Raw genomic sequence first — 8,276 nt, forward strand, 5'->3', positions numbered from 1 at the left:
AAAAAGCCAGGCTAAAGCAAGTGTGGGTAGGATTTGGAGGAATCATACTCCCCTTCATTGCCAATGAGGATGGATAATGAAATAGATGCCTTGGCGCAGTCTAGCAGGTCCTTAAAGGCTGAAGCATGCAGTTATCTTCTCTGATTCCCACTCTTCAAGTTCACTCAAGTGAGGGGAAAAGATAGGCCACAGAAATGAACATGCACACCCCTAGCAAGCAGCATTATTCACGCTATGCCCCTAAAAAAAGCAAATCAAATATCTGAATGGCAAAGCTAAATGTGGTGTAACCATACAATGAAATTTTTCTCTTTTTAAAAATATTTATTTATTTATTCATTTATTTATTTGGTACAAGGTCTCGCTACGCAGCTTGGATTCACAGTGATCCTGCTGTCTCAGCCTCCCCAGCACTGGGATTACAGGCGTGTACCACCAGGCTGTTTTGGGGCCCAGCATGGTGAGCCTGGGCTTCTGGGGCCCACACCACATGAGATACCAGGAGTGGAACCCAGGTCTTTGTGCTTGCCAGGCAGGCTCTTAGACTGCCACACCATCTCCTCAGCCTCACAGTGAAAACTTTTTGTTATAAAAAATGAGTGACATTCTAACATATGCTACAATGTGGATTAATATTTTATAAACAATAAAATTAATTTTTATTATTGCACATTTGCAATGCTTTATGTTTACATTCTTTATGTGGATTTGGTGAATGTACACAATACATCTTCATTTCTTATTTTTTTCATCCCTGTCCCTTACCCTTTCTTCCTGCCCCTATCTGTACATCCCCTTTCCATCTGAGAAATAGCTATCTCCCTCATTCCTATTACCTATTTTTACTTTGCTCTTTTGTAATTTTGTTTTCTTGCACAGAAAAACCATGGGATATCCAGGAGTGTGTGTGTTGGATTCATTTAATTTAATGTTATAGTCTCGTGGTACATGAAACTGCAGTTTATCCTTCTTTATAGCTGAGTCGTACTCCACTGTATGTAAATACCACATTTTTTTGTCCATCATAGCTGTTATGAATTGTGTTGCTGTGAGATGTACATGCGTGTGTCACTGTAATGGAATGTCTTTAACTCAAGAAGACACTTAGAAGGGGAGCAGTGAAGGGGAATAGTCCAAGGGAATTTCTATTTTTAGTTTTCTGAGGAATCTCCATACTGATTTCCATAACTGTATACTAGTTCACACCCGCACCAGAAATGTAGGACTCATGTTTCCTGAGAGTCTCACTGGCATTTCTCATTGTTTGATTTCTTTCTTTCTTTCTTTCTTTCTTTCTTTCTTTCTTTCTTTCTTTCTTTCTTTCTTTCTTTCTTTCTTTCTTTCTTCTGTATTTAGGACAGGGTCTACAAGGCTGACAGAGTCTCACTATGTAGATTGGACTTGTAGTGATTTTCCTGTCTTCAGCCTCACAGGAACTGGGATTGCAGGTGTGCACCAGCATGCCCAGTCGCAATCACCACCAGGGCGTCCTGGGGGTGGGGCTGGCACGGTATGCTGGAGATCGAACCTGGCCGCTGTTCTCTGCCTAAGCAGGTGCTTTAGTCCACTGAGCTATAATGCCGGCCCTCATATTGTTTGATTTCTTGATGAAGGTCATTCTTTCTGGGGCAAGATGGAATCTCAGTGCTGTTTCAATTTGCATTTCTCTAATGACCAGTGAACCTGACTGAGTCTTCAAAGCACTGTGTTAGTAAAGAAAATGATCAAAGAGGGACACATATTGTAACAAAGATTCTGAATAGGAAAATCGATAAGACATAATATAGATCTAGTTGCTTCGGCCCGCATTTCGGTGGGGTATAGGTGCATGACAGCTTGGAGTTTCCTTTAAAGGGGATAAAAACATTGTGTTGATTGCACCTACATGGCTATTACTGAAAGCCGCTAAATTTTGCACGTGCATACTAATTACTTCCAAATAATTCCTTTAAAAATGAAAAACAACTCTTGGAGTTTTTTTTTTAAATGGTGCCATTATCTGGATCCCATTGTCTGGAAAGACACTGGTGCAGAGCCTCACTCCAAGCACATTCTTGTGACACAGGAAGAGGAAGGTGGACAGGATGAGGCAGCTCAGAAGTCACTTGTAGTGGATGATTAACTGGTGGTCAACTTATTACACCCAGATGAATTAAACTAGCAGGGTGCTGGGTACAGGAGGCCCCCCTGAGGCCTGTTGCCAGCAGCATAAGAGGCAGAACTGGAGGAGCTGTTGGGAGGCTGGTAGGGAAGCTGTTGGGAGCTATTGGAAGCTGCTGGTTCTCTTAGGCTCTTCTTCTGGGTGACCTGGTCACTCTGGTTTTCCTGATGAACACGGCTGTTCTTGTTGTTGGAGGAGCTCGGGACCTTGTTGTCATGAAAATGGCTATGATTCATTTTGCAGGAGCTCTGGTCCTCATCTTGAGATTCGCTTCCTGCCTCAAAAGGGAAAGATGGTGCACTGCTCAGTCTGCGGGTGAAGCTTATCATATTGATTTTCCTGGTGAACACTCAGATTTCCTTGTTACTGGCGGAGCTCGGAACCTCACTGCTGCTGACCATGGCTGTGGTACCTTTCAGGGAGCTCTGCGCTTACCTTGAGCATTGCTTCCTGGCTCCAGTTCAGATCCCTCAGCCTGCTGGTACAGAAACTTTATCCTGCTGGCATAGACTTCCTAGCTTCTACCCCTGACCTCTGGGCCTGTCCAGATCTGTGAAGCAGGTCTACATGCGATATTGTTGTGGGCTCTAGGCCTGCAATTGGACTTGTGGGAGTAACTGTTATGAGCTTCAGTTGGACTAATGTAGGGTAGTATTGTGGGATCCAGGCCTTAAGCTGGATTCTTTGGTCTTAAGTGTGTGGACAGATTTTCTACACTCTTTGTGTATGATTCTCTGGGTGATTCATTATAAATTAATCTTATAAAATGTGTCCTGCATTGTATTGTTCACCTGGTAAAACCCCAAATCATGACACCACTCCTTTGAAACAGGTGCAGAATACAGCTCCTGGTTCCGGTGGAGGTCAGTGGACCATCAAACTTTGTGTCAAGTCCAAAGTAATCAGTACCAACAAATGAAGAAGAGTAGTAGAAACATAAAAACAGGATTCGCCTTTAAAACCCTTTCACTTCTTGTGAAAGGAAAAAACATCAGTTACATTTATCATAAAGACTAGATTGTCTGTGGCTGTGTCCACTCAGGATGCTGGGAACTTGGATTTGGTGTGTGGCCATCACCTTCTCTATCTTCATTGGCAAGTGATTCAGGCATTCCTTAACTCACAGCTTTATAAAGCCTATTTCTACAGCAGAATTTCTTCCACATCTCTACTAAAATAGACACAGCTTCCCTGCAGCTCTCCAGACCTCCGCATTTGCCCCTGCAGTGCGAACAGTTAGCCTTCGTCTGCCAGGGCTTAGGGAAAGCGTCATTGTGCATTCTGTTCTACGGGTCCCTGTTGTTCTTGTTATACCATCTGATTTGCACCCAGTTGTTTTCTTGTCACTTCAGAAATATTATGAAACTTGAGAGTTTCTTATGCTCTTGCTCGGAGCTCGTTCATGGAAGAGGAAATCTCTCCTGTGGATGTTATAAAGGGCTAGGCATTCCTGCTGAACCTGCCTGAATCTGCAGGCCAGGCCCACAGGGGAAGACCTTGATACGCAGAAATGTCCACAGGTACTGGAGGTCCTTCTCTGCTCCACAAGCTAAATATCCCTTCCAGGAGCCAATGCTCTGCTAGCATCCAGCACACTAGAGCTTTTGAGGGTACTCCTGCTCTTGTTTAGTACAATAACATAGATCTTATATTTATTTATTTATTTATTTATTTATTTATTTTTGTGGTACCGGGGATGGAACTCACGACTCTGTGCTTACCAGGCAAGAACTTATTCTACTGAGTTATCTCCCCAGGTCCACGTAGATCTTATTGAAGCAATTAGTAATCCACTTATTTTTATAAAATGTAACTTAATAAAATATTTATGAAGTTTAATTTCAATTTTAAAAATAAGATGATCAGCAACTCCTGTATTAATTTTCATTTAAGGGCAGCTCATCTTACTCTTCACTCAGTTTCACATAGAGAATAGCTGGACACTTTGCACAAGTTGAAAATTACAATGACAATTACACATGCAGTTTTCTGGGAAAACCTCCATTCCCAATGGCTTGATTACTACCTCCATATAAGCATAATCAGCAGGAAGTGTGTCCACATTTTTCACCTGTCGAACATGGTCCCACACTATTTGTTTAAAGAAATTGGATGCTGGAATTCAGATATGCAAACTGTTAATAAGTGAGATGCAATATATTTAAGGCAGATTAATAAAATAATTCCTAAGTGCTAGTTTGGCTCTTTCAGAAGTTCAATCAAGATAGTGGAGGCCTCTGCACAACAATGTCAGATGCCATAACCAGGGGGTTGTTGTCTCATGGTTCAAGGGCCTCCATAATGCAAGACAAACCTTCTCCAAAGGCGAGGCTCGCCTGGAGAATCCTGGATTCTCCCCTTCATTGTGCCCTTCTGTTACAAATGGGTGTGGAGAGTGTGCCCTGCTTGGCCAACCTGTAATACCATTACTTGCTGCATTCCACAAAACTACCTAGTTATTTTAGGTCTCAGCACTCAGTTACCAAGATGTGTTCATTCCCCAACCCAGCCCAGAAAGGAACTGCTTCCTCTTAGCTAGGAGAGATTTACTAACCCAGTGCTGGACGTGCTACTGTTTATTAAATCGAACAACCAATTATATTTGAATTCCTTAGTTGTTCTTGCCCAACTGATTTTATATTAAATTAGAAAACTACTATGAAAATGTTAGAAGTTGAAAGCACTATTTCATAATGAGTCCAGTCCTTCTAGGGCTTGAGCTTTGAGCAGACTCAGTTCAGTACTTCTAGAAGCTGTCTTAACTCCTTCAAACCACAAGGGGTCTAGTTAGTAAACTGCTACTTCTGCGCTAATTCGCATGACTGCCTTGCTCTACTTTTTAGATGGGAGGGAAGCATGGTAGGGCAGAGTGAATGAGAGGAGGCATTGCGAGTAACTCTCTGTGAATGAGTCGGATTGTTATTAACTGAACATTAGCTAAGTCTTGGTAGTTTGAAAGATGGATACAACAGATGATAATTTAGGCTAGAGGACTGCAACAAAGATGATATATAGTGGTTCAAATAAGTGTAATGAATAATAGAGATAGATGATAGTTAACTATGCAAATCAGCCAACTGGTAATGAAAGGTGGTGAAAACAACATTGCTTCCTAGGGTCACGTTGGGCCTGGGACCCTTATATCCTTTTGTCTGTTAGATTTTTAAGGCATTGTCTTGGGTGTGGTCAAAGCTGTCTCATACTGGGATTTCTGCTTTCCAGACTTCAGGAAGGAAGGGAAGATTTTTGTTTTGATTTTGCTTGTCTTTGACACAGGGTTTCTCTACGTAGCCATGGTGGTCTCTGACTCAAGGCAGTTCTGTCTCAGTGTACCAAGCTGTGTACCGTAGTGCCCTGACAGGAAGGGAAGACTCAAAGGGTGACAGGTCTATTGTAAAAACAGCTCTCTTCATTCCCATTTATTTTTCTTTGGTGCAAACCTGGTTTATATAACCCTATGTTCTCACAAGGAAAGTTGAGAAACATGGCCACCTTTGAACAGCTATATGTCTTGTTCAAAATTTTTAATGTCTCCAGTTAAAAGGGTGGAAGATTATTAGGTGACGAGGGTATTCCATATGGTGGCAGTGATGTCCTCAGAGGCTAACAGTGACCCACTGATTGGACATTTACTGTTTTATATTTTAATCTTTTACAGAGGAAACCATTAAAACTGGGAATGGAGAAATAAATTTAAATTTGTATCTATTGTAACTGAAGGGAATAGGTAATTTTTTTTTTTCATGGGGAATCAAACTCAGGACCTTGTACTTACCTGGCAGCCTAACTTGTAATTTTGAAAACAGCCAAAAAAATAGCAGAATAAGCATTTTTAAGAGGTAAACGCCAGAATAACTAATGGAAAGCATGAAAAGAATTTGCGTAAGAAGCAGGTCTGGTCTTGAGGGGTGGGGAGGACATATCTACCTTTCCTGTGCATGCTTCAGTTTAATATAATTTGTTATTTTGCTTTGATATAGTTTAAAATATGAAGGAAAGATTTTAAATATATGTGCATACACACATAAAGACATACAAGCAAAGCCATCAGCCCTAATTGAAGCAGATGGCTTCTGCTTATCTCTAACGGTGCCAGGGAGTAGCAATCACATCTCTAAGACTTCTCCAGGGAATGCTGTATTCCAGGTCTTCATACTGTTTTGAAAATAAGCACATCACACATTCCATCTTGGCATATTTAACTCAGTCCCCATCACCATCCAATTTAAAAGATCCATTACGTTTGAATCATTCATAGGAGAACAGTTGGATCTTGAGACCATAATGCCAAGTACAACAAATCAGTCACTGAAGGTAAAGTGCCCTACAGCAGCTTATTTTTGAGGAATCCCAAATATAAATAAAATAAAAATAAACTAAAGGAGAGGTGTTAAGAAACAAGAAAGTAGACTCTTTGGAGATGGGAAGGGTCAGGCAGGAAGGGATGAAAGGAGAAGAAGGATGCTCAAAACACACATTACGACTGTGTAACAATTCCCTCAAAGTACTGAATTACTTTGTGTCAGATCTGGATGGTCTGATGGGGATGCACAGCGTAAGTGACTTGGCCCAGTGGGGGTGCACAGCGTAAGTGACTGAACATGACTCGCACTTCCCGCCTCGGGAGCAGAGAGCTCCCCCAGGGGAAGTCCACTCTGGTAGCGCATGCAGTGGGGGCTCTGAGCTCGGCAGGGTCTCAGCCCCCTCATATGATGGGCCTCAGCCCTCACCCTTCACTCCCCTCATCTCCTTAGCACGACCCTTGTCGGCCTCTGTCGCTGCATCCTCATGGACTCAGTCTGCTTCACCTCCCCCTTCCACCACCTCCACCCTTCCAACAACAGCTAGTAGAGTCTTGCTGCAGCCCAGGATACAGAATTAGCTTTTATCACTTAAACACTTATAGAAAATAAGCTCTACCCATGAATTAATAATTGCTACCACCAGGCCAGGAATCATAAAGGAAGAGATCACAAAAATCCCCTAATGGCATTCTCTCCATGTGGATTATAGAGAAAAAATAAAGACATTTGTTCTCTAAAAGTGTAGCTTAGCAAGGCAAGGCTGTTGTATCATACTTAGTGTCAATAATTTTTATAACTTCTGTAGAAGATTTTATTTTTGTTACTATCAAATTGAATTGCTTATTTCAGACCACAATTCTACACTGTCCACTTTATTCTCTACACTGATTCTTCACTATTGACCCAGGTTTGTATCTAGTAGGCATTTGAAAAGGAATTCTCTTTGTATGAGGCTCATTGGCTATAATTTTCAACAGAATGGTATGTAATCCTGCAATAGACTTTGGACCAGTAGGAAATCGTGGCAGGGAGGATGTAGTAGATGAATATGCCACTATTCCCTTTAGCTGCCACATGCCAATGGCTTCCACGTGGTGGTCCAAAGCAAGTGCCATATGCTGGTGTTTAAAGTCACAAATAAACCAACACGTGCTATAGCCGTGACCCAACTCTTCTTAGCCTGCCTGTGCATCAGCTTACGTGATGCGGCTAACGCACTAAGTGGCCTCCAGTACACAGCTGTTGCCTTTATTCTAAGTCTGTGGAGAATACAAAGCAATATTGAACTTTTTTCATTTTCTTCTTACAAATAATTTCCTGTAGTCACCATAGTTTTTTATGCTTTGAGAAAATTCTCCATTAAGCATTTTACAGCCAGTGGGTGAGCTACACTCTGCAGAGTATTTCTACATTTTTATTCTGCCTTTTCTAGTGAAGCAAGGAATTGTCCTGTGGTTCACTCAAGGGTCGCAGAAGTGAGGCTGTGACCACAGACCTGAGTCTGCACTTCCGCATTGTTGCTGCTGCACGAAAATAGTGTATCACTTGTCACTGAATGTTATTGTTTAATGTCAGAAAGCTGGTGAGCATTTCTAAACTGCAAAATGTTTTAGTAAAGTTGGTATGAGTGGGATCCCATTTAATTAAACTTTTATGTTAAAAAAGCTTAGCTTTCTATTTTCATTCAATATATATTATATTCTTAATACTTATCAAAACCCACTGGCTCCATTTTCTCAGTAGTTGCAAAAAACAATTTTACCTTATTTCAAGATAGCCTGTTTTCAAGGTGTACTTTTAAAATATAATAA

This window comes from Octodon degus, unplaced genomic scaffold (genome assembly GCF_000260255.1).
Source record: "Octodon degus isolate 3935 unplaced genomic scaffold, OctDeg1.0 scaffold00075, whole genome shotgun sequence".
NCBI classification, from domain to species: Eukaryota; Metazoa; Chordata; class Mammalia; order Rodentia; family Octodontidae; genus Octodon; species Octodon degus.